General features: G+C 41.6%; 1 protein-coding gene across 12 annotated transcripts in view; it reads left to right on the forward strand.

Annotated features, from left to right (window-relative positions):
* Nucleotides 1–1,227: 1,227 nt before the first annotated feature.
* The window catches only part of LOC100019824 (fibronectin type-III domain-containing protein 3a-like), an 80,343-nt gene continuing 56,207 nt past the window's right edge, over nucleotides 1,228–25,363 (forward strand). For 2 of the 12 annotated variants that reach the window (XM_007507460.3, XM_056808850.1), the window contains exon 1: nucleotides 2,550–2,663. The gene's annotated coding sequence lies outside the window, so the exon portion shown is untranslated. Of the gene's footprint in view, nucleotides 1,425–1,697; nucleotides 1,898–2,073; nucleotides 2,399–2,526; nucleotides 4,260–5,079; nucleotides 5,198–5,272; nucleotides 14,930–25,363 lie in introns of those variants that run through there. The other 10 variants (XM_007507462.3, XM_007507461.3, XM_056808847.1 and 7 more) reach the window with 10 other exon arrangements.

A 25,363-nucleotide genomic window follows, 5' to 3' on the forward strand; every position in this document is an offset into this window, starting at 1 on the left:
CTCAACTGGACTCGGGGCAATGCAGCTGAAACTGAGTTGGGTGTCGTTAATTAAAACCCCGGGCAGAGAAAAACCTCCCCCGAGAAGTCACAGTGTTCAGCTTGACGGAGCGTGCTGAGTCCCTTCTCAGGTCCACCCTTGCTTCAAGTCTGAACTGGCTGCTCCCGAGTGCCGTTCTTTGGGTCTCTCTGTACTTCCACACACAAGCCCAAACACTCTGCTGGGGAATTGGGGACCGAGGGGAGTCAGCGGGCTCCTGGGTTTGGAGGCTGCCCTTCACTTCGGGTCCAAACTGGCCCCTTCAAAGTGGTGTGCCCGGACTCTGCCCACAGAAGGTCCCTGCCCTTAGCTTTTGCTCCCTTGCAGGCACACAGCACTCTGCGCTACTCTCTGCCCTCTTTCTTCACACCTTTCTGCCCTTTCTGGAGGGATTAGCCTTGTTCTGCTCTGCCCCAAAGAGCAGCCCTAGAAGCAATGTGTGCACGTTGCCAAGACGCTTCGTCGCAGGCAGGGTTTCCTAACAATAAGAGCTGTCCCGGCGCGGAATGGGCTACTCGCAGGGAGGGAGCGGCGTTGCCCTCCCTCTCTGGTGGTCTTCAAGCAAAGGGCAGATGGTCCGTCTCTGGGTGGACTGGGCCACGGATACTTTGTCAAGTATGGCTAGACTCCGTGGGCGCTGGAGATTCCGTGGCCACGGGTCCTCCTGCAGGCCAAGGCTCCTTCCCAGCAGCACCATCGCAGTGCCCGGCTGAGAGTAATCGATTAATAAATGTTCCTTCCTTCCCATGTCCCAGGACTCGGGCCCTGGCCATCGGCGTGGGGGTGGGGTGGTGCTGGGTGCATGTTTGACCCCTGGTAAACGGTGATATCTCCCTAACTTTTCTGGCTAGTTTGTGTGCGGGGCTACATGCGGTGAAGCCTCCCAAAGTCCCTCCTGCCTTTCGGCGCTCTTTGCTGAAGTTGTTCAGTGCCCCTGCCCTTTCGGAACCCTCGCCGTCCCTTTGTTAGCTGATACTAGCGTGGAGCTCTAGGGCTCAGCAATCACTGAGTTTTCCCCCTCAACCCTTGCACTTGTGGGCTATTGCTAACCCCGGAGAAACAGAATCCCCTCTACTTCGACTCCCACGTGGTTCTGTTTGCAAATTGGGAACTCTAGCCTCTTCGGGCTTGGGAGCAAGGGAGGAGGGAGAAAGCGTTCCCGGGCTTCGCAGGGCCCCCAACGAGGGAAAGTAAGTGGACGAGGAAACGGAACCGAATCCAAGTGCCAGCCAGGACTCGCTGGGCTGTAGGGCATTAGAGGGGGAAGGAAGGAAGGAAGGGAGCCCCTGGGCCCTCGAGCCCAGCGCGTTTCTGCTCGGGTACTGACTTCTCACACCATCTGTGCTAAAGCCCAAAGGCCGCCCCTGCCTCTCCATGCCGCTGGGGTAAGTTGCATAGCCCGGCTTGACCCAGACCTTAGGGGGGTCTAGGTGGCCCAGCGGCTAGGGCAGGGCAGCAGATGTCCCAAGCCCGGGGGCCCTCAGTCTGCCGCCCCAAGCGCCTGCTCGCGGGACCGCTCGGCCTTACCCTGGTCGGTCCCTCTAGGGGCCGTCTGTGCCCGGGCCCAGTCGCTGACCCCCAGCCTCGAGGGTCCTGAGCTTTCCTCACGGCTCCCCCCACCACCACCACCACCGCGGCGCGTGCGCAGTAGCCGCATTCCATCATGGCGGGGCCGTCCGGCGGCGGACGAGCGGCTCCGCGCTGAGATTGAAGCGGCACCTTGCCGGCTGGGGCTCTGGGGCGACGACCATCGCGACGGCTCCCAGCTGGGGGGGAAGGGGGGAGGGCGGGACAGTGTCGCGTTTGCCTCTCAGCTTCCCCCCCCCCCGTTTCTCGCCCACTGTGTGTGTGGCAGGCAGTAAGTGTCCGTGCCCCGTGTCCCCCCCACCCCGGGCAGCTGGACTGGGTCGGTGCTGGGCTGAAGGAGCAGACAGCTCCCCGAGCCTTTCCCCCTGGCCCCCAGCCCCGAGCCCCGAGCCCCGAGCCGGCGGGGGAGGGGCAGGCAGGGCAGGGCAGCAGCTGCTGCTGTACATCGCCGCTGTGCCGCGGCGGTGGTGGCGGCGGCGGCGGCGGCCGGCCGGCTGTTACTGTTGGGCGCACACATGTGGGGCGCGCGGGCCGGCCCGGGGGGAGCGAGGGGCGCACAAGCCAGGCTAGGCGAGACAAGACGAGCAAAAGAGAGCCGAGGCTGGGAGCCCTCGGGGAGTGGGAAGGATGCAGAGGATATAGAGTTACCATGCGGCGAGGCAAGAGTCGCCCAGCCCTGCCCTGCCCTGCCCAGCCCAGCCCAATCTAGCCTGCCTACCCAGCTCACCCTAGCTTAGCTTTGCTCGGGTCTGAGCGTGAGAGCCTGGCGGAGGTGAGGGAGCAGGAGGGGAGGGGGGGCGGGAAGGGAGGAGGAGGAAGGGAAGGGGAGGCAGGCAGGCAGCTCGCAGGGGGCGGGGGCCGGACGGACTGGGGGAGGGGGAGGGGGGATATTTTGGGAGGGCTGCTGGAGGGAAAAGTTTCCGAATATGTGGGAGGGGGAGCGCAGCCTGAGGGCTCCTTTTACATCTTGGAGCCGTATTTGGATTTGCTGCTTAAAAAGTGCCTCTGTCCGGGCGCTGTCGGGAGTGAGTGAGTGAGTGAGTAGAGGGACTTCTTTCCCACCCACCCCCCCTCCCGCACTCTCAGCCACCTCCCCTGCAGCCACCAGCACTTGGGCACTTGTGCTGTCGCCTGCTAATGCCACGTAGTCTTCGGAGGCTTCTTTCCGGAGATCGGCAGCGGCTACCTACGGACGGCTCCCTTGGCCAAGGGATTCCTCTCGTCTCCGCTGCACCCCGGCTCGGTAGTGATTTAGAGCCTAACACCACTAGATTGCTTTCGAGTCCCCGGATAACCGGTAACCGGCCAACGGTCTGTTTCCTGCCTGGGAACGCACCGTTTGGGCGGAGGGGTGGGGAGTTGGCACGGCTAATTCAGCGGTTCTTTAGGTGGATGCTGACCCTGGGAGAGGCGAGTTAAGCTTTGTGTGTAGTTAATTTGCTAAGTGTCTGCTGCTTCCCCGGGTGGAAGGACCGTTATCTATCCCTACTAATGCTTGAAACTGCCTGTTGCCCAACTGCTTGCACTTTCCAGCTTAAAGTAGACTACTTAAATGGGTCACGGTAACAGGCTCTTGGGCGATGCATATTCAACAATGCCGCGTCTGCTGTTATATTTTTTAATCAACCTATTTAGATATTATTTCTCTATGCACACACACACACACACAAAGCTATATGGGGGAAACAGAAGGTGTCTGGTAAGTGAATGGAATTCTCTTGACTAAGGGCAAAGGACTTTGTTGTAGGATGTCATTCATTAAGTTGTGCAAATAAATGATGTCCTTTAGCACCAGTGGGCCCTCCTTAGAAATCTGGGGAATGTGACGGTTTTGACAGGACCTTGTTTTTGTGGGGGGTTTTAAGAGTTCTTTTTCTGACCCCATTGTGGTATCTTTTGCCATTTTTGTGCATCACTGTGAATAGAGCCCAAGGCAAAGTCAGTAACATCTCTGTACCTCTTTCTTCAGAGCTACAAAACTAAGTGGAAATGGACTGGCTCTTTCTCCCTATGCTTTTTATTATGAGAATTACTTGAATAGGTGCCTTGTGAAACAAGCTATTTGGGGAACTCTAAGTGGTACTGTTGCAACAAGTCTTTCTTTTCCAAGCGTTGGCCTGAAACAGGCAGCACTTTGGCAATGAGGCCAAATAACACATGTCTAGGACTGTTGCCTTTAAAAAAAAAAAGATTTTAAAAAAATTAAACCTGGGTAAATGTTCTGATGTGGATTTTATTTAAGAACCGAGTGATTATTTGGCAAGGATCGTGCCAGATTTCCCAACAAATTAGGTGCCATACTACATTAATTCATAACATGTATGAAAGAAATCAAACTTTTCTTCCTTCATTTCTTCACTCCACCTTGCAGAATGTGAATACATGCCTCACTCAAGTCTGGTTGCCGTGAAACACTTGTCTAGATTTTAAAATGCTAATTGTTGAAAGATTATTACTTAGATCCTGCAGAGTGTCTATAACAACTACCCCCAAGCTTTCCTCTTTTTTATTTTTGGAATACCAGCATGAGACATTGGACTTTTGTGTGCACTTCTTTCCTTTATTCTTTGCTAATTCTGAACATCTGAACTAATACTTGGAAAGTTACATTCCTATCAAAGTCTATTAACAAGGTAAGTGAAAGATTCATTTCAATCGGAAGATAAATGGATCACTAACTTGAGAGGCTTTGCAATGATGGTAAACATATCCTGGAAGCACTTGTTCATTCACAGTGTTCCAGGGAGCTTTCCTTTAATCTACTTTTGAGATAAAAATGAAGATAAGATGAAAACTATTTTCCACAGTCACCAAGTTTGTAAAACACCCTTAAATGGTAGTTTTTCTTTTCATCAGATCACCAACATTACTTAATTTGTGCCTGAATTATGAGACAATATTTTTTGTAATATTGATTTCACCTGCTGCTGTCTGGTAAAATTAGCCAAAGTCAAGGCAGTTAGCTCAGTGGTTATTGTTGTTGCTGCAAGCAAGAGTTTAGCTAAAGTGTAAGTACAGTACACACTGACCCCTTTATTCTATCTTTGAAGAACTTTTTGTAAAATGACTAAATAATTCTTTCATATCTCCTAATTCAGATCGTCTAGGTTGATCAGGACCGACAAGGTATTCTAAAGTCCCAAATATACTTTTTAGGCTTTATGTAAAATACCTGTGTGTGCAGCTCCATGAAAATTCTCGTAATAAGGGAAATAGGATCCCAGTTTCCTTTTTTATTATACTTCGTATCTGAGAGATAAATTGACGTCACAGTTCATAATACAATTTGCTCTGGCTGTATCTCAAATGTGACTCAAAATTAAGTGAGAAGTCATCTGGCACTTGGAGACCTTGAAAGCAGGCAAATTTCTTCCCTCAAAAGTGAAGAGAGGCCTTTTTATTTTCTTTTTTAAGGTTTGGACCTTGGGACTATCTCTAGTGCTTTCATTCCAGGTAAAAACAAAATACTGATTTGAAGCCAACTCCATGGCTGTTCATTGAAACCTATAATATCCATGAAGATCACTTTAAACTTCTGTAATAAAGGATTCAGTTTTGTTGCTGTTTAAAGGCAAGTCGCAAGAACTTCTTTCTGCATATCGCTTTTAAAATTGGGGGAAGGGGAACTCTCTGAACGGGATTAAAAAATCTAATGTAAATGAATATATGAATGTCTCTTACTGTTACTTTTATATCAGCAGCCATGATGCTCAGAGAAGCCTAGTTTATAGTAGTGCCTGAAGAACCTCTAAAAGTCAATAGCTAAATTTCTAAAACTAAATATTAGGTGATAGTATGTACTTATATTTATATTTAATGTCAGAGATTTGGGATTCCAAAAACTGAGAAATTATTGGGACTCGTGTCCTTCTCTGAATAAATTGATGAGCTCCCAAAAAGTCAGACTATACTTCCTTTTTGCACACTCTGTAGTGCTAAAATGTTATTCTGATATTCAAGTAATACCATACTATCTAGAAGAGGAGATTGTACTTTGGAGATTAAGATATGTCTTAAGTGGTCATGGTTATGTTAAGCCAACAAAAGCAGTACGTTTATAGATATTAATCTAATACAGTAGCCCTTCACATTTCCATGCCCAAGCCACTGTTTTTCAGATCATGAAGTATCACTCACTGCATCAAAGAATAAGGGGCCACAACCCTGAAATTGAGGCTTGAGAGTCTGTCTAGGAATTATAATATAACACATGCTCCCTATGAGCCTATGGATCTTTGCCAGAGCTAAACATAATTTTATGAGTTAGAAGGTGACTGCTGTCTGTAGCTCAGACTTTCCTTTTTTGGCCTTAGTTATAAAGGAAGTGTAACTTAGCTATAGTATTACTTGAAGGAGAAAATCTCAGGAAGAAATGCCATTGGGAGTACCACCAATAGTCCCTACTGCCTCATTTTCTATGTCTGATGGTGTCATCAAGGGAGATTTTAGATGAAAACATGGGTGTCCTCTATGCCTTGAAGTCTACAAGGTTAAGCATGCAACCTAAACATAACTACCTTTCCCTAATAACCCAGACTAGATTTATCATCCATGATGTAAATTATTCTTGAAGCTGTTTACATTTTTGGCCTATATCAATTCTTGGAGGTAATTTAGTTCTAGAAATCAGTAACCCACTCTTCAAAGTAGGATTTCCTTTTCTTTTGCCCCAAGACTGTGTTAAGTCATGCCCCCTAGTTCTAGAATTGCAAGATTTGGTGATCAAGGCCAGGTTTGCCCTATCCCTACTGCTTGTGACTTATTTCTGTCATATTTCCTCTCAGTTTTTCTTTTTCCAGGTTGAAATCCTAATTTTTTCAAGGACTATTGCTTTTATGAAACCCTTGATAATTCCACACCCCATCCCCAAATGATATATTATTTCAGCAAGCATATTGTATTCTTGCTTCAGAAAAGTGTAATATAATCTTCCCAATAATTGCATGGGCATGGAATGTTAATTTCTGGCATGATAATGCTGTGATCTGCAAGTATGGGAGTCTGCATATTTTAAAAATATTGCCTGGCCTTTTTTAGGTGCCCAGCATTTCATTTTTCAGTTTATGTGCATAATATCTACTAAGAATTCTAAATAAAGACTTTGTGATTTAAATTGTTTTCCATCAAATCAATATTTAGAATAGCAGTTTCTTTATGTAGGATACCTTGAAAGTTGCACCTTTAGTATTTAAGTGATTCTTGAATATGCTGTTTTCAATGCTTCCTCTCTCTCCCACTTCTAACTATTTTGAAGATGTTTTAGTGATATTTAGTGATAGTTATTCACGATGGTCTTTTCCTTGATGATGTTTAAGAAGGGTTACATGGTGCTTTGAAGGTGCACTAAAAATGTGTACTTGTCCAGATGAGTCCTGTGCTTTTCTTCATATTCCATAAATAAGCTATAGTTTTTCTTGTTTTACAACTCTTCATAGTCTAAGGGTTGGCCTTTTGTTCCTGATGATTCCAGTTCTATGTAGGGATTTTGTATAGTTCCGTATGTGTTCTGAAACAAACAATTCATAACATTTACATGCATGTAGTATGTCTTTTCCATATCTCTACCTTGATCTCCCACTTTCCCAGAGGACCTCTTTAAATTCCGATGGGGAGATGGTGGGTATTTGTACAGAAATGTTTTTTCATCCATGCTTACTTAGTGTGCTGCAGAAATATTGAGGCGAGACAGGTATAATTGGCCCTTCAGCTTTACAAATAAAAACATTTTATAGTAGTCACTGTAGATGACAGAGAGGGGATTCAGACACTGGAAAAACTTACATTCACTTTTGGCTTCAGTATTTAAATTACCGTTAGTTTTTCCATGTGCTATAATAAGTTCTATCATCTAAACTTAAATACTTGTAAAGTAACATTAAGGACAAAGAAAGACCTTGCTGTAAAATTATGTAAACAGTGCTTCATCCCCTCAAATCTTACATCTTCCATGAAGCCTTCTGCAGCCAACATTGATTTCTCCTTTCTGATCATTCATAGCATTTACAATGAAAAATAATTACTGGTATTTTGCAAGTCTTTATGGTTTTTAAATTGTACATCCATTATCTCATTTAATCCTCATCATAACCTGCCTCCCTCTTCAGATCTCTTGAGGTGTTTTGGATCTCTTCTTCACACTTAGAATGGAATTGCTAATGTTATTTGGGTTCATTTCTCCCCTAGGAAATGAGAATCCTTTTGAGGGCAGAGACTTTGTCCTTTATTTCCTTAGCAGCTCCATCGAGTGATACCTTTACTTTCGTGTTACTCTAGTTCAAACATTTGTCTGGTTGTATTACATTAAGTATAACACTTTGTTATATACAGGAAGTCCCCAAATTCCAAACATCCTTTTAAAAAATTTTCTAAGTTTTTTGGAATTCTGAAACAAAATTTTCTGTAGAAAAATGTTTATCAGTGATGGTTATGTTCCTAGGCTGGGTCACATAACCTACAATGCAAGTGAAATGCTATATAGTTTTAAAAATAAAAACTAAAACATAATTCTATGATCATTATCATTCAAACAATTTAATTAGTTATTTTATTGTAAATACCGATATTTGAGAAATGGGTAGTTAACGAGGCTAGACATAAAAAAGAGACTTCGAGGCATTTTCAAGGACTTTAGAGGCTGAAATCATTGATTTGTCATCATGTCTAATTTCAATTCTTAATTGGCGCTCTTGTTTTCTTTTATACAAGTGTCTTACAAATATTCTTTTTTTGTTAAGGCCCCTCTTCCTTTTCTTTTAACTCATAATTTTCTGAAGTAACTAGATTAGAGCTGTAAGAAGAATTGGGGTTTGTAGGATCACGGATATATAGCTGGAAGGGGCTTCAAAGGCCATCTGGTTGAATCTCCTATTTTACAGACAACAAAACTGAGGCCTAAGGAGGTTGCTTAGCTAATTTGCCCAGGATCATACTAGTAGTGGGCATCAAAGGCAGAATTTGAACCCACAGTTCTCTTAAAAGACCGTTTGTCTATACTTTTAAGTGCCTGATTGCTGGAGGTGTAATTAACTAAATGCTAGTGGCAAGAGGAGCAAGTTGGAGGGCTCTCCATTCCCTTTTGTGCAGTTGGGGGATAGGGGTGGGGACCAGAGGTAGCAAAAAAAAAAAAGTAAAGCAAACATTTTGTGTTAGATAGTCTCAATATTGGCCACCAGGTGGTACCATTGACCCAGAACAGCTTGGTTTCTATCTAGAGGAGTGGAAATGGTGAAGAGAATTTTGGTCTGAGTGTTTAGTTGAACATTTATGAATATGGTATTCCCAAGTGAGGGAGCACTTCTTCTGTCTTTCCCATGTGTCTGATGCCATATTTTTACCTCCCACAGTACATACTGCAGTACTGGGCATATAGTACATAAAACTAGCTTGTATTTACAGAGGGCTTTAATGTTTGCAAAGCACTTTTAATGTGTCTTATCATATTTGGTATTTATTAAAAACCCTGGGAGGTTGATGCTATTATTATCCCCATTTTATAGATGAAGAAACTGAGTCACTGAGAGGTTAAGGGACTTGTCCCCCGGATTACACAGCTAGTAAGTAACTGAATCAGGATTGAAACTCGGGTCTTAATCTCAATTACAGCTCTTCTATCCATTGTACCACCTACTATTTTACTCAATGAATATTTATTGCCTTGAGTTAGCATTCCTTGAGTAAAAGTTTTGACTTTTTCTGACTTACAGTCACTCAAATAATTTAATTTCATAATGTTTACTTTAATACTTCAGTAGATGTTGTATCACTGTTGGTAATCCTTCCAATGGTGTACATCACAATTCATTCATATTCTTTCATCCTGGGTGACTTTTTTTCATTCCTTCCATAAATCTTCCACTGGGGTCTGTCCAGCATTCTGGGGGTCTTCTTCTAGTTCTCTTGACATTACATGGAGAAGAGTGGAATACACAGGCTTTCCACTGGTTATTTCTCACACTTGCTACATAACCAACTCACCTTCTTTTCCAGTCCAGCATCTCTGATGGCATTCTTTATGCTTAATCCTCTTATACATTTCTGAGTTTGCAAAGTGTTACAATCTACTTGGGCCCACCATAATAGCTATACCTCTCTAAAGCCTTGTGGGTAGCCTCCAATACCAATACTAATTCTTTCTGTGATTCAGCAATATAGCAGCGTTCAGAATAATGTTTACAAAAAAGATGGGTCTTTGTTTCAGATAAAGCTTGGGATCATTAGAAGAAGAACTGAATAGTTTCCTTCCTAAAGGCAATCCAGCTCATTTTCTTCTTCCTGTTTAATTCTGGGTCCAGCTCCTTGTCCACACACAGTGTCTTTCCAAGATATATGTACGACTAGCCCAGTTTTCTGGGTTGTCCATCCAACTGTGTGTTAGGCTGGACAATAGGCATTCTACAGTTGTATGGTTTTTTCTGATGTAAATAGGCCAAAGTCTTGAATTTTTGCTTGAGGGGAACTAAATTCATTTTTCAATGAGAGAAAAACTTACCAAATTTTGTCTAACTAACCTAATTAGTATGCAGTGAAAATTGTCTTACATTGGACCTGGGCTCAGAAACAAGCTGGTTGCCTTTTGGAACAAGGCCTGGAACTAGAGTGGCCTTCAGTTCAGGGTTGGGGGTGGAGGTACCATTCTTTGTCATTTAACTCCTTTATATTGATGTTTTCTGACTTTTGAAATCTGTTGATCTACTAGTGGAAATGCTGAGAATTTTTCATTGTTTTCTTCACAGCCTAACTCTATAGTCCTCGCCCACCCATTATGTGTATCTTTGGGGAAATACCACTATTAAAATGTTATTATTGTATAACTGCTATGTAACACATCATTGCACTTTTTTGACATAAATGTAGATTCTTCTGAAAGAAATCAAACATAAAGAAAGAATTCATGTTAGATACACTTGATAGTTTTAATAGCTTTAGCTAGATCTCTAAATGACAAACTCTTAAATTATGTTTGTAATGTGCTGATCTTTCATTGTCTTAAATACCATGTAACTATATACCGTTAATTCATGGTATGCCTCAATCTCACTATTAGGATGAATAGTTATTATATCCAACTAAAATTTTACCGGCATTATGATATTCATGAACTAAGCCACGTGATTTAGCTAAAAATAATGGAGTTTTATATTGTTAGTGGCCAAAACTAAAATAATGAAATTTATTTATTCGAGTTTTACTTAATCAGTATTGATGTTTAATATAAATTTAAAAGAGTCACACTGTATATTCATTTGCTTTCATACTGGAAATTTGCCAAAAGGCTCAAATCCCCAAACACTTGACAACAACATATTCCAGAAATTACTTTTGTGATATTTCAGAGCTTACTTGCTAAATGCACCTGTATGTAACTTCATATTACAATTTCTAAAAAATGAAAGACCTGAGTAAGTGGTTGTCATGGAGAATTCTAAGTCTGATGAATACTATTTTTGGAATGGACTAGGGAACATGAGCTACACAGTGAACTCTGCGTTTTGAATTGAAGCACACACTTGGCTGTTGGAAATGAGAAAGGTGACAGAAATTATGAAATTACGGGGACACAGAGCCGGGAATTTTCATCCTTGAAAATTCTGAGGGAGAGAGAATTCACATTTGCTCTTGCGAATTTGAATCAGGTTCAATTATTCCAGGAGGTAGTTCTGTTTTGTTTAAAAGAATAAAAATGATTGAGAGTAGTATCCAGAATAAAAATGCTCTTTTAAATGAACACATTTGTGTCACAGGATAAGATCTGGTTAGTCAGAACTCTTGGTAATTATCATCCTTTTAGAAAAGCACTTCCATTCTCTTGAGAATTTTCAAAACTACTTTTGTTCCCCAATCTGATTTAGTATATTTTTCATCTTCCATAAGGTAACATAGAGTGAGGGTGAATCTCTGACCAATAAGTGAATAGAGCAGCTCCTAGTTTTGCAAAATCCACAAAGGAGTGTGCGCTTCCTTCCTTTTCTCCTTTTGGCTGCATTGACATTAGTGTTTAAACGCATGTAAGTCTCATGACCAACCTGTCGGTTTTCTCCGTGTGGTGTGCACTAGGCCAGAAAAACGCTTTGACTACCGTGTGCAAGAGAGCTTTCAAATCTCGCTGTTGCACAACTCTGAGCAGTTTGGACATTCTAAAGGTGTTTTCCTCTTACTTAACTACAAGGCGGAATTATAAATCTTGCAGAAGTGCCTGAATATCTCTTTTAGCTTGTCTTTTTTTTCCTCCCCCCCCCCTTTCTGAAGTGGCTGACTCCAGAACTTTCTGCTGAATTCTCTGTTTAAGGTTAATTTACACAGAGCTTCCTTCGAGGAATTCTTTAGGTTGTTGGGGGTTTTCCTTTTGTGGAAATGCCTCTCGGCAGTTTGTGTTTTTCCTCACAGGCTGATTTCTTTAAGGACTGCTTCATATTGAAGCATCACAGCTATAGTTCAGAGTGGGAAGAATAATGGCAAAGTTGTGGGGAGAAAAAAAGCCACAGACTGGTAGCTTCTAGAGGAATTTATTAGGAGATTTCAAGAGAATGGAAAGCAAAATTAAAAAGCCGCATTGAGAAAGGTACTTTAGTAGAGAGAATAGTTAATTGACCTACCTAATGAGATGGAAAATAGATTATGTTGGGGGAGGGGCACTTCTTGAAACAGCCAGAGAGATTCTCTACCCTGAAAAAAAATCCTTGGCAACCAAGCCTTTGTCAAACTGTCCTTCATTATGTAGTTATTTATCTTACTTTATGTGGGAGATGAAAGCTTCAGTTAAAACAAATGTGAAATTATCTGTTCTAAGAAATAGAATGACCTCCTCCTAGATTGGCTTTTTATTTGGGTCCCTGCTTTATGGCTGATGGCATCAATGAAGAGGACTCAAAAGCATGGTGGTTCCTAGATTTGTGCCACATGTCCGATCTGATAGCCTCATCATTGTGGCAAAGACAAATGGAAACCCAGATCTAGTTTTCCTCTTAAATGTTGGGTGGCCGGCTTATACGAGGATTCGTAGCACCTTAAATGGATTCTCTAGTTTTTAACACTGTGTACCGATTCTTTTTTCTCTCATCAAAATATAGCACATCATTTATTTCTAAACCGAAAGAGTGACAGATGCTACCCCAAAGGTAAGGATTCTCAAAAGCCGAAATGTCTACTTTACCAGATAGCAGAGCTAGAAAATTGATGCTGAAAGGTAGAACAAAGTATCCAGGCGTCTCTCTGCAGGAAGAACAGTTTTTTCCTTTACAAAAGGGAGTAACAGTTATGACTCCTAGCTTAAATAACTTTCCCAGTGGCTTAGAACTGAACTCTTAATAGTTGTTCACAGTGTTCATAAATGATTCACATTCAAGGTTTTCTTTGAAACAATGTCACCCTTTCTTATCTCTGTCTCCATCCGTGCTTCCTTCTGTATACCAGAAGAGGAAGATGGAGATCACCCTTGGTTAAAGTCAAGAAAGTTCTCTTAAGTGATGTGGCCATATGGGGGAATCAAGCAAAAATATTACCATTGCACATGTTTATAGCAAGACTTCTTTACATCCTGAGACTTCTGAACCTGATTAAGTTTGAATGTCATACCAAGTTGAACCAATTCATTAAAGTGATTTTAGATTTAACTTAACACAGTTCACCCCTAGTGAACTGTTCGTGTCTGACTCTTGGTGATCCCATTTGAGGTTTTCTTGACAAAGATACTGGAATGGTTTTACGCTTTCACCAGTTCATATGACAGATGAGGAAACTGAGGCCTACAGGGTTAAGTGACTTGCCTGGGATCACATAGCAAGTGAGCAGCTAAGGCTGTAACTGAACTCGGTCACCCTGACTTCAGGCCCAGACCTAGCTGCCCCCCATACCCACCAAAAGCCACAGAAATCAGGATGGTAGGTCCAATAATATCCTCTTAATGTATCATGAGCCCTGTGTATATGGCGTACTCATCTAAACTCACTGTATTGTGGCAAGCCCATAATAATTGTGTAGCTATGCTTGCCCCATCATGTTGAGGTTACAAGAGAATTCTGTTTTCTGATTCTAAACAGCTAATTACTAACTAAAAGCGAGGCACAAGTATTTCCCAACTTTCCGGGTATGTTGGGATGATACCAAGAGTGATGATTTTATCTCTTCTCCTTCACCTAGACTGCACTTCTCCTAGCCTATTGAGTTCTCATCCCTCTCAGTATCTTCAGTGGACAAAGAAACAGTGTCTTTCATTGCTCATTCCCCTGATTAGTTGTTCCCTTCTCAAGGATGGATGTTCCAGAATACATCCTCCTGGCCTTGAGAATGATAACATGACCCACAAGCCCACTGGTAACAAATATGCCCTTGACTTTATAGTAATTTGCTACTTCAGCTAAACCTTCCAAAGCATACATTTCTTTGGTTCCACCCTTAGAAAGCAGTTAAACTGTATTGCGTCTCCACTCAGCCCTTTTATGTTATCTCTTAATTAGGGCAAAGGTAATATGGGAAGTTTTCTTTAATTTATTGCCATATCTTCAGTCAGGAGTTTGTTGTAGGAAAAGGCAGATGTGAGCCAATTGACTCAGAAAGGGCCTCTCGACAGTATTAAGCGTGAAAAGTTGGGCTGAGATGATTAGTTTGACCAGTTTCTTTATAAAGTGAATTATATTGTCTTTCCCTGAACTCAATTTATTGTCTGCAAAGGGTTCTGTTTCCGGAATACTGGGGAGGGGGGGTCTTCTCAATAAAAATGAACTATTCCCTTACTGTTTTAAGTTCTTTGTATCACCCACGACTGAGTATCTTACAATAAGCAGAAAATCATTCACCATCTTAGAGATGCTTAATATGACTCCATTTCGACTTAAGAAAGATGGCTCCCCTAGTTCAAATCCAGGTGCCCCTTCCATAAGAAAAAAAAAGAAAAGAAAAATGGTTCCTAGGGAAAACTGCAACTTTGGTAGCTAATCTGTACTTCCAGTGCCAATGTCTCAGGAACTATGTGGTCCACTTGCAACAAATGTTACAGAATTTGACTGAATGTAATCTTGAAAGAGGTTAAAAACTAGCCATTGTGCCCTTCACATTATTTATTAATGCACTGTCCCAGTGATCCTCCAGGGGGAACTCAGTCCACTTTTCCAGGCAACTCGAGGGGACAGTTGTGAGAATACTTGGTCCCATCCCTGGACAACTCAAGAGCTTCTCACTGCACAGTCTTGATCAGCTCTCTAGAAGAGTCAGGGACACACACAGGAAAAAGTGAGTGTGGTAGAAGCTAGAAGGAACAGAAACCCTTCCTTTGGTGGAACCAATCTCCAGTTGCTCTCTTCATCTCCTGGTAAGTCTCTTGGGGGTTGAGTTTTCTTTAGTCCCACTAAACTAGGGGATCTTAGCCTTTTTGTGTCCTGGACCTGCCCTTGTAGAAGTCTGGTGACGTCTCTGAACCCCTTCTCAGAATAATGTCTTTAAATGTAGAAATCTAACAATCAAGATTGCAAAGAACATCAATTAAATTGAATTTTTTTTAATCCAGAATCCTCCTTTAAAGGTTGGAGGGTAGGCATTTGGCTGTAGTGCTCTCTACCTTTTCTTAGGGGTGGGGATTGGTGGGGTGGCACAATTATTCAAGCCTTGAAAGCAGCCTTCCTCATCTCATTCAGACTCCTTGCTATCTTAACAGCATCCATTCTTGCTCGTGTATTTCTCTATGATAACCTTCAGTAAGGTATAACTTTATTGCTGAGCCGTCTTATTTCAGCCCATAAAATCTGGCGCTGTATTATCAATGAAAAGCTCTGGGTATTCGTTTGTAGGATGCGTGTGAAAGGGATCTTCATGGGGCCAAGAAAATTCTGGCTCAGAACTCAAGTACTTACAAAGCAGCTGGCTAAAAAAATATTACTGACAATGCAGTGTATTTTCACCAGATGGTGTTTTCAGATGTTCTAGCTCAGCTGTCCCTTCTGTTAAACCAGGCTCACTCCTAAGTTTTTAGAAAATAAAGTTACTTCTAGATGAGTTCATTTCTTTCTTAACTTCAAATGATTTCCGAGAGGTTTTAACCATTTTCTAAAATCTACATTGTTAGTACACTGAACAAACTTGGTTGTGCGGTTATGCTCCACTTTGCTTTTGAGTGGTAGCCCAGCCTTAAAGGCTGCTTAAAAAACCAAGCAAGCTCCAGCCTTATCTGTCTTGAAGAGTAGTCAGAGTGACTTCTGCCTTAGGTGGAAAAATGTTTGAAAGAGCCTATAATGCTCGTCCTAGTTGAATAGGTACAATCTGGCAACTCCACTGGAAAAAAGAGACCTGTAATGGCTCGTATTTCTTGAGTGCTTTAAAGTACACAAAGCACTTTGTAATGATCTGGAGGTAAATAGAACAAATAATATCCTCACTTTACAGATGAAGGAACTGAAAGGGGAGGTCAAGGGATTTGCCTGGAGTTACAGATTTAGCTCTCTCAAATGACTCCAAGTCCAGCACTCTTTATGCTGTAAAAGAAACATTGACTAAGCTCTTTAACAAAATCTTGAGCCCATAAATTGACAGGGAGGCAGAACGGTACAGCAGAAAGAGAATTGGCTCTGGAGTCAGAGGTCCCAGATTCAAATCATCTCTCTGGTGCATGCTACCTACATCACCTCACCCTCTGTAGGTCACAGTTTCCTCCTCTGTAAAATGAGAGCTGGGCCTCCGAGGTTTCAGCATGATCTGTGGTCCTGTGAAATCCCCAATGATCCTGCCATTTTCCCATATCAGTGGGCTAAGGCAATGTAAGCATCTTTTGGGGAGAAATATACTCATGTACTTTCCTTCCACCCCTCACTGATTTTTCTTGAAAGTCTAATAAGAGGAGGCAGAATTTTTCCTTGATTTCCTCCATCCTCAGAGCACACAAACTTTGTCAAAGGTGATCGTCATTATAGAATTTTGGAACTAAAAAACAGAGTTGTGTGTTTAGGCATATCTTCCTGCCGAATTTTGCATGCTTTGCCCTCATGTCACCAACCCCTGAAGGATCTTCTAATAGGTTTACATTCATGCCAACAACCTTCCAAATATAGCTTATTTCATGTAATCTCCATTTTGGATTTTCTAAAAACACCATTGCCTTACAGATTATGCATTAGAATCTCATCCCAAGAGCAATTTCTAGAATTTGAAGCCAAAGAAAAATTTAATCTCATAAATTGAGTTTTTGAAATTTGATAGTTACTCTTAAAATTTATATCAGCGAGTATGTTTTTACCATGGAAATTGGAAAGGGTGAGCATAGTACTACCTTAGACAACTCTGATACGGTTTATATTATTCTTATCGAGCATAAATTTTGAAATAATTTCTCCCTACAAATTTTTTAAGGTCTTTTAGGGAGTAAAGGAAGTCCAGTCTAGAAATATCAGTTTTCATAAACCAAAGACTCAAGAAATAGGGAGTACTTCAGCGTACTTTCTACTCCTGGATGCAGTAGTTGTATTGATTCTTATTTACGAAGAATTTCAGATTTGCAAGAATATATAATATTCTTGCAAATAAAATAAAGCTTCTTGTAATTTATGTTTTTCCTTTAAATTCAATTTAGTTGATCATTTATTAAGCACCCACTATGTGCTAGATTAATAAGACATGGCCTCCATTTTCAAAAGAATTTAAAATCTAGCATTTCACTTATGCCCTGTTTTTATTCTAGCATATAAAAAACATTTATACTGAAGGATAAGGAAATTGTGGGGGGTTTTGCCAAAAATGTCCAGAGTTCCGACTTAAGATTCTGAATTAGTGGTTTTATCTGATCAACCCACATATGAATTGAGGGAGCAACACCAGTTTGCTAAGCTACTACCAATAGATCAACAATCATTTACCAATTGCCTCCTGTGTGCATGGCACTATCCTAAGTACTAGAAAATCAAATACAAAGAATTTAACAATTCCTGTTGGAAAGGGATTTATATTTTAACTGAGGAGGCAAGTATGTAAATAAGTAATAATAGCACTTCAAAGTTTGTAAAGCACGGGGCATGTTATCTCATTTGATCTTCAAAACAACTCTGGGAGGTAAGTGCTATTATAATTTCCATCTTACAGACAAAGAATCTGAGGCAGAGGGTAAGTATCTGAGATAGGATTTGACCTCAGGTCTTCCTGGCTCCGAGTCTTGTGCCACTGAGCTTCCTCAGTTTATAAAGAGGAAGAAATACAAATAAATACAAGGCAGGGAGGGACAACACAAACAGTAAGAAGGGAGTATCAGGAATGGCTTCATGTAGAAGGTAGTGTTTGAATTGCTTCTTGAATAATAATAATAATAGCTAACACTGATATAGAGGACAGCTAAGTGGTGCTGTGCATAGAGTGCTGAACCTGGAGTCAGGAAGACTCCTCTTCCTGAGTTCAAATCTGACCTCAGCAGTGTGACCCTGAGCAAGTTACTTAACCTTGTTTGCATCAGTTTTCTCATCTGTAAAATAAACTGTAGAAGGAAATGGTAAACCATGCCAGTATTTTTGCCAAGAGAACTGCAAATGGGGTCACAAAGAGTCAGACAGTACTCAAGTGACTAAATGAGAATGACATTTATACAGAATTTGAAGAATTACAGAGCATATTTCATCTGATCCTCACAACAAACCACCTGTAAGGTAAGTGCTATTATTAACTCCATTTTACAGATGAAAAAAACCGAGGTCAAGAAAGGTTCAGTGACTTTACCTAGTGCCACACAGCTAGCAAGCGACTAAGGCAGGAATTACACTTAGGTCTTCCTGAGTCCAACTGCTTCATTTTATCCACTGTACCATGTTGCCACTCATGAGACAGAAGTGAAAAGGGAGGTGAAAAAAGACAGAGGTGAAAATTCTGAGTGTGAGGAACAGCACGTAAGCAAGTTTGGCCAGAGTGGGGAGAAATGTGTAGTGAGGCTAGGATGGTAGGATAGGGCCAGCTCGTGAAGAGCATTAACCGTCAGAGAGAGGAGTTCAGATTTCATCCTCAAGGTAAAAAGGAATTGCTGGAGTTGGGGCAGAGGGCTTGGGAGAGATGACCAACTCTGAAGTGATGAGGGTCTGAACTAGGGAAGCAGCTGTGGGGGTGAAGATAAGGAGGCATATAAAAGATGTCATAGCGGTAGAAATGATCAGTTTGGGCACCTCATTGAATAAGAAGTGGAGTGGAAGCCTTCTAAGTGAGGAGTCAGAATGATACCGAGAGACTGTGACTTAGAGAACACTGGTAGAGTGGTGAGTTTGAGGGAAAATAGCCTTCTGTTTTGGATACATTTGATTTGAAAAGGCCTATGAGTCTCAATAGTTTTTAATATCCGATAAGCAGTTGGTGATAAGGGACTAAAGTTCAGAAGAAATATTCTGGCTGAATATATTGATCTGGGAGTTTTTTGCATACAGATGACAATCAAACCTATGGAAGTTGATGAGGTCACCAAAAGAATGCAACAAGAAGGGGTCAAACATGGGTAATGATATAGAAAAGGGAGATCTTGAGCAGTCGCCCACCTAGAACACCAGGAGAGCATTGTCATCAAAGAGCAGAGAGGATAGAGAATTCAGGAGGAAAAGGGCAGGCAGTCAACAGAGTCAGATGATGGAGAAAAGTCAAGAAAGGCAAAGATTGAGAAGACGCCATCCAACTTGGTAATTAGATCACTCTGAATTTTGCAGAGAGTTTCACTTGAGTGTTAAGATAGGAAGCCAGATTGCTACTTCAAAGTCAGTAGTTGGGAGAATACAAATATATCCCCTCAAAATCAGACAGTCCTTCTTGTATGATTATGAAGAAAAATACTGTTTAAGCACATTTTGTATGCAGGGTACTTTCTCTTAAAATAGTATGCTTGGGAGGTTTTGAAATGTGTAGGAGTAGAATAAGATGTTTGGAATTTGTCATTAATGCTCTTTTCAAAATCATAAAATTTTATTACTTCTTGGCCTTTTGGCTGAGATGAAGTTAGTTATCAAAACTATAAAATTTTGTGATTGAGTTAAATTAGTTTTTCCCCCAGAATTTGTTTAAAATATCTTACTGTAGAATTTCTTAGCCCTTTTATGATATTTAAGTTAGAACCTGACAAGGAACTTAATCCAGAGGCAACATGGTTTAGTGGATAGCCAAGTCAAGAAGCATTATTTCTTATGGGCCATGCACTGTGCTTGAGAAGAGAAAAAAAATGGCAAAAGTAGTTCCTGCCCTCAAGGACTCACAGTCTATGGGGAACTTGGCATGCAAATAAGTACGTACAACAAGATATCTACAGGATAAAGTGAAATGGCACTAGCATTAAGTAGAACTGGTCAAGGCTTCTTCCAGAAGATAGGATTTTAGCTGAGACTTGAAGGAAGCCAAATAGCAGACTGGAGGTTAGAAAGAATTGCAGGTGTGGAAGACAAGTAGTGAGACGGCAAAGAAGCTAAGAGACCTGAGTCTTTTTCAAAGAGGCCAGTGTCACTGGATCATAAGAGAATGTGGAAGGCAGGACGATTTAAAAAGACTGGAAACGTAGGAAGGGGCCAGAATTCAAAAGGCTTTCAAAGCTGATGAGGATTTTATATTTGATCCTGGAGGTGACAGAGAGCCACTGGAGTTTGAAAGAAGGGAGATGCACTTTAGGAAGATCACTTTGATAGCTAGGTGAAGGGTGGACTGAAATTGGGAGAAGTGATGCAGGGAGACCAATCAGAAGACTGGTATTATCATCTCAACGTGAGGTGACAAGGGCTACACCACAAAGGGAACTTCATCAGAGAAGATACTGTGAAGGTCAAGCCATAGAACTTGACAAGAGACTGGATATTGGAGAGTAAGGAGTCAAGGATGGCATCTAGCCTAGGTAACTGGGAGAATGGTGGTGCTCTTCAGAAGACTAATGATAAACTAGCATTTCTATGGCACTTTAAGGTTAGCATCATGACAACACGGGGAGGTAGGTGCTGTTATTATCCCCATTTTACAGACAGGCAAAATAGAGTTTAAGTGATTTGCCCAGGGTCTCAGTGCTATTAAGTGTCTGGAGTTGACTTCTGATCTTCTTGACTCCAGGAATGGTGCTCTATTCACTGCCCCATCTAGCTCCCTCAGTAATAGGAAAGTGAGGAAGAGGGGAGGGTCTGGGGGAAAGATAATGAGTTTAGTTTTAGACATATTGAGTTTAAGATGGCTATGGGACATAGATATAGACTTAAGTTAGAGGTGTGATAAGCTGGATAATAGAGAGGATGCCTCCAGTAGGCAATTGGAGAGGTCAGGGCAGAGGTTGGAGCTGGGTAAGTAAATCTGAGAATAATTTCCATAGAGATGATAGATAAATCCATGGGAGTTGCTGAGATCACCAAGTGAAGCAGTACAGAGGGAGAAGGGAAGAGGACTCAGGAGAAAACACTGTGGAACCCCCTGATCCCAATTATCAGGTGGGATCTGGAAAAGGATCCAGCAAAAAGGGGTCAGACAGAGTGCTACATTTGGAATCAGGAGACTTGGGTTTAAATCAGGGATTGGACTAGAAGATTTTTTCCAGCTTTAAACCTTCCTCTCCTCTATTTGCTCCCTGATATTCATTTCAGCCAGCCTTCCCTCCCCTTATGCAAGAATGTTCTCTTCTATACTTCAAGAACCACTGGTCTGTGGCATTCTAAAGAGCTTCAGAAGGGGCCAAAGAAAGATGGTTGAATTACCATAGGAGTAGTTGGGCTTGGAATTGAGATGTGAGCTTTCCTCTTGATCCAGACACTGACTCGCTCTACAGAAGGAACAAATCGTTTCACTTTGCAGAGCTCCGGTTTCTTCATCTGTAAAATGAGGATAATATTTGTACTACCTGCTTCATAGGACTGTTGTAAGAAAAGGAGTTTCCAGTTTTCAGTGTTAAGGAAATGTGAGTTGTTCTATGGGGCAGAAACTGAGTCTATCCCTTGGAGATATGTTCATAGGACAGTTTAAAGTCAGAGGGGTCTGAGGCACTATTCAAAAGAATCCCCAAAGGTCTTGTGCCTGAACCATTTGCCAGGGGCACCAGGGTCCTTTTTGATTTGCTTTTCTTCAGCCACTTCTAAGTGGTGGAGACCTGTTGGAGCTAGCCTTCCTTTTGCACCATTGGCATGTTCTTCTAGCGTTGAATCGATTCTTTGAAAACACGAATCATGAAATACTGAAAGGACAGCTCCACATGAACAGTATAAAACGTGTAATCAGCCAAACGGTATTACAGCAGGGGGCATGCCTGCTGGTATTTGGCTTAATGTGTTAAGGACATTATTGCAAAACAATACTCGGTGTGTAGCTTCATGTTTCAGGCACCAATTTGACAATTTATCTATTGTTGTCAGCATGAATGGCCTCAAGAACTGTTGCCACTTTGAAACAAAATCATTCTTGTCCACAGCCTCCTTAGATCCAGTGCCATCTCCCCAGATTTTAGCAAGGTTAAAGCAACTAGAGAAGGGCCAGAGTGGTGTGTGGAGAAGAAGGAAAAAGTATTGATGATGGTCACTAGGTAGGAAAAAACATACAAAGTACTACAAATGGAAACTTTGAAAAGCCTTCCATAAGAAATGGCTAGCATCTGTTCAGTGATAATCCAGCATAAAGTGCATGTCAAATCACTTCCTGATTTTTTTTAGAGTAACAGTTGTGGAATCTTTAGTTATACGAGAATTGTGTAGCCTTGCCAAAAAAAATGAAAATAACACATTAATGTGAGCTGCCATCCACAGATAATAAAATCTAGTTTGGGACAGATTGAAAATGGCTATAAAACATGCTTATTAGTCTTTTCAGAATAATGTAAATGAGTTCATTTTGTAATTAGTGGATGATGCTTCTCCCTCCCTGCCCCCACCCTGAGATGCTCAGAGCAAGCAAAAACACCCGCCCTTAACATTCAGATTCTTTTGGAATGTTTAGATATACATTGAGGCTTCCAGGTACTTAATGATTTCAGAGAACTCTCGAAAGTATTCATCTCTACCGTGTTGGTGGTTCAGAGTTCTACCTTCTCAAAAAAGTGAGATTTTCTCTGCGACTTCAGGCCAACATTTTCTCAATTTGTGTGAATAATTTGGCTGACGCTTTCCATCCCAGAAATGTTGTACTGTATTGAGGAGTTTCTATATGTGGTTCATGAATCACTTATGGAATTCCTAGAGTGAATGATTTGAATCTTGGCAACTAGAGGCATGTACAGTGACATGTAAAGGGGGGGGATTGCCAGTTTGGGGCTCTAGAATCAAATGGAGCTGAGCCTGTGGCAGGGCTTTCTCACTATCTGACTTGGAATTTCAATCTCCTGATGAATTTATATATTAATTGTTTTCCAAAGCTCAGGATGTTCTTACCTACACCTTTAGTTGGTGATCAGCTGATGTACCCTGACGTGTTTCAGAAATACAAGTGCATTTTCAATTAGATGTTAGTACAGATGACCTTTCAGAATTCAGTGGATTTTACTGATTTTGTTCCTTCCACCACTGGTGCAGATCACAACCCATCCATGTCTTTTCATCATCTGTGAACCACACAAAAATGAGCAAGACACAGTACCCACCCTTGAGATCTTCGATTCTCACATCGGAGAAAATTATTTTATAGAAAGGTATACAAAATAACTATGATAAAAGACAGAATGTGGTAACTCCCTACCATCCAATATCCAAGAGGTATGAATGAAGGACTATTAGATTTCAGATGAAGAGCTGCACAGGATTACTGTTTTCAGGCTGGAAGGGACCACAGAGGTGAGAGCAGCCAACTCCCTTATTGTACAAATGAAGGAATGGGCCCAGAAAGGTTGCTGAGATTTGCCTTATGTAGCAGCTAGAGGAGAAAAAGAAAGGCAAAATATGGAAGAGGCTTGGCTTCTGCATGTCTGGGGATCGTAGTATCTCAGCCCTTCAAACCTGTTGACAGTTGTTGAACCCTTCTAATAATTCACTTTTCCTTTGCAGCATTTGGGTAACACAAGAATCTTTCCTCTGCCATCAGCCATCATAATGGCCCCATCACCAAAAAGTGTCATTTTTTCTCACTGGGGAATCACTAATTCTACAACTCTCAGCTCTCTAGGAATTTATGCCAATAGGGCTCAGCTGCAGTCTCCTACTTTGCCTATAGGTGCTGCCTGCACAAAATGATTTATGAGTTACATAAAACAAATTAGCTCTCTTCTTCATCAACCTATGACCAAAATTTTCTACATCCAATTTTCTTAGGGATACCTTTACTAGTACAATTGTGGACACAGGAACCCTCTTGAAACATGTGTACGTATGTGTGCACGTGTGTACGTGTGTGTAAACAGTAATTGTTTTACGTGAAGTAAAAATAACTGTAGCTTGAACTTCACATAACCCAGCAAGAAGAATAGAAAGAACCTCAAGTTACCAGAGATGAACAAGTGTGTTTGATGTGTTCTTGTTCATCTGAATGCCTTTGACTAAGGCCTAAAGGGGTTTCCCCCCTTTCTAATGAATTTAAACATTTCGATTCCTCTATAAGACTTGAGTTTAGGTTCCTGAACTGAGGTGTGGTATGTCACATTCCTGGAAGAGAAGATTTTTAAGGCCTAGCTATAAGTCACTAAAAATAGGGGGTTTAGACTCATCACTTCCAGCATAATTTAATTTTAGCATTGCGACTGGCAGCACTATAGTACAGGTATTTTTAGTAGGGATAATTATATGTCATCTGATATGAATACATTTTATATGCTGTGGTAATTCAGAGAATGGTAAATTGGATGACATGGTCTGACATTCAAATGCAAATAACTTACTGAGATAATCAAGAATGATTAAATAATTTATGCAGTTTTGTCTGTTGTTAACCAAAAGCAAATAAATAGTAACTAGTATTTTATATGAGGTATGTGTTTTTCTGACTTGGCATGCAGTTTTGGCAAGTACAATGTTTACCTTTAATATAAAAATCTGGCTTACGGGTTATTAACTATAGTTTCATCTATAAATTCTTAGGGAATGTTTTTAGAGAGATTCGACCAATCAAGAAGCATCTGAGTACCCACTATTTTCCAGATCCTGAGGATACAAATACAAAAGTCACGGAAAAGTATAAGAAAAATCATAGCTGTGGTGATGATAGTATTTTTTATAACACCCTCCATTTAGTGCAATCCACCTACCATTAGGAGGCTCAGTAGGTATAAAGAGAGATTTGTTTGCCTGTAATGAGCAAAAAAGAAAAGAGGCACCAGGCATATGTGTCTAAGCTGCCCCTGTGCTGTGTTAGAAAATAGTTCAGGTGACAAGTTCCCCCAAACACCGTAGCCATCAAGAGAGGCGGTCTAATGAGCAACTGAGGGGGCCAGCATCAATCATCTCTGAGGTCCTGTTCAGCTCTAACAACCCGGAAAGTCTATGAGTAGAACATGTGGGACAGTAAACTAGACAGGCCAGTTACATCTCCAAGGCTGGGCCTTGAACTGTTGGTTGAGTGCAGCAGAGACCATTCACTGTCTCTCCGGACCTGCTTTGCAGCTGAGCCTAAGAAGGAAAGACCCTGTTAAACAAGCTTGGATGCTTCGAGTAGGAAGCTGCAATGTGTAATGAACTACTGTCTAACACTTGGCCTAAGCCCAGTAGCTGTTTAGCTGCTTTGTAGCTGGGGAGCTGGCAGAGTCTGGGCTGGAGGCAACAGAGATGATAAAGCAGGGCTGCAAACAGTATGCACCTGGTCAGATGGCCATGGCGACTGTGGGAGGGAGGCCAGCCCACGGCTGGGACTCTTAGCATCGTGCTCTTACAGA

Source organism: Monodelphis domestica, chromosome X (assembly GCF_027887165.1).
Source record: "Monodelphis domestica isolate mMonDom1 chromosome X, mMonDom1.pri, whole genome shotgun sequence".
NCBI classification, from domain to species: domain Eukaryota; kingdom Metazoa; phylum Chordata; class Mammalia; order Didelphimorphia; family Didelphidae; genus Monodelphis; species Monodelphis domestica.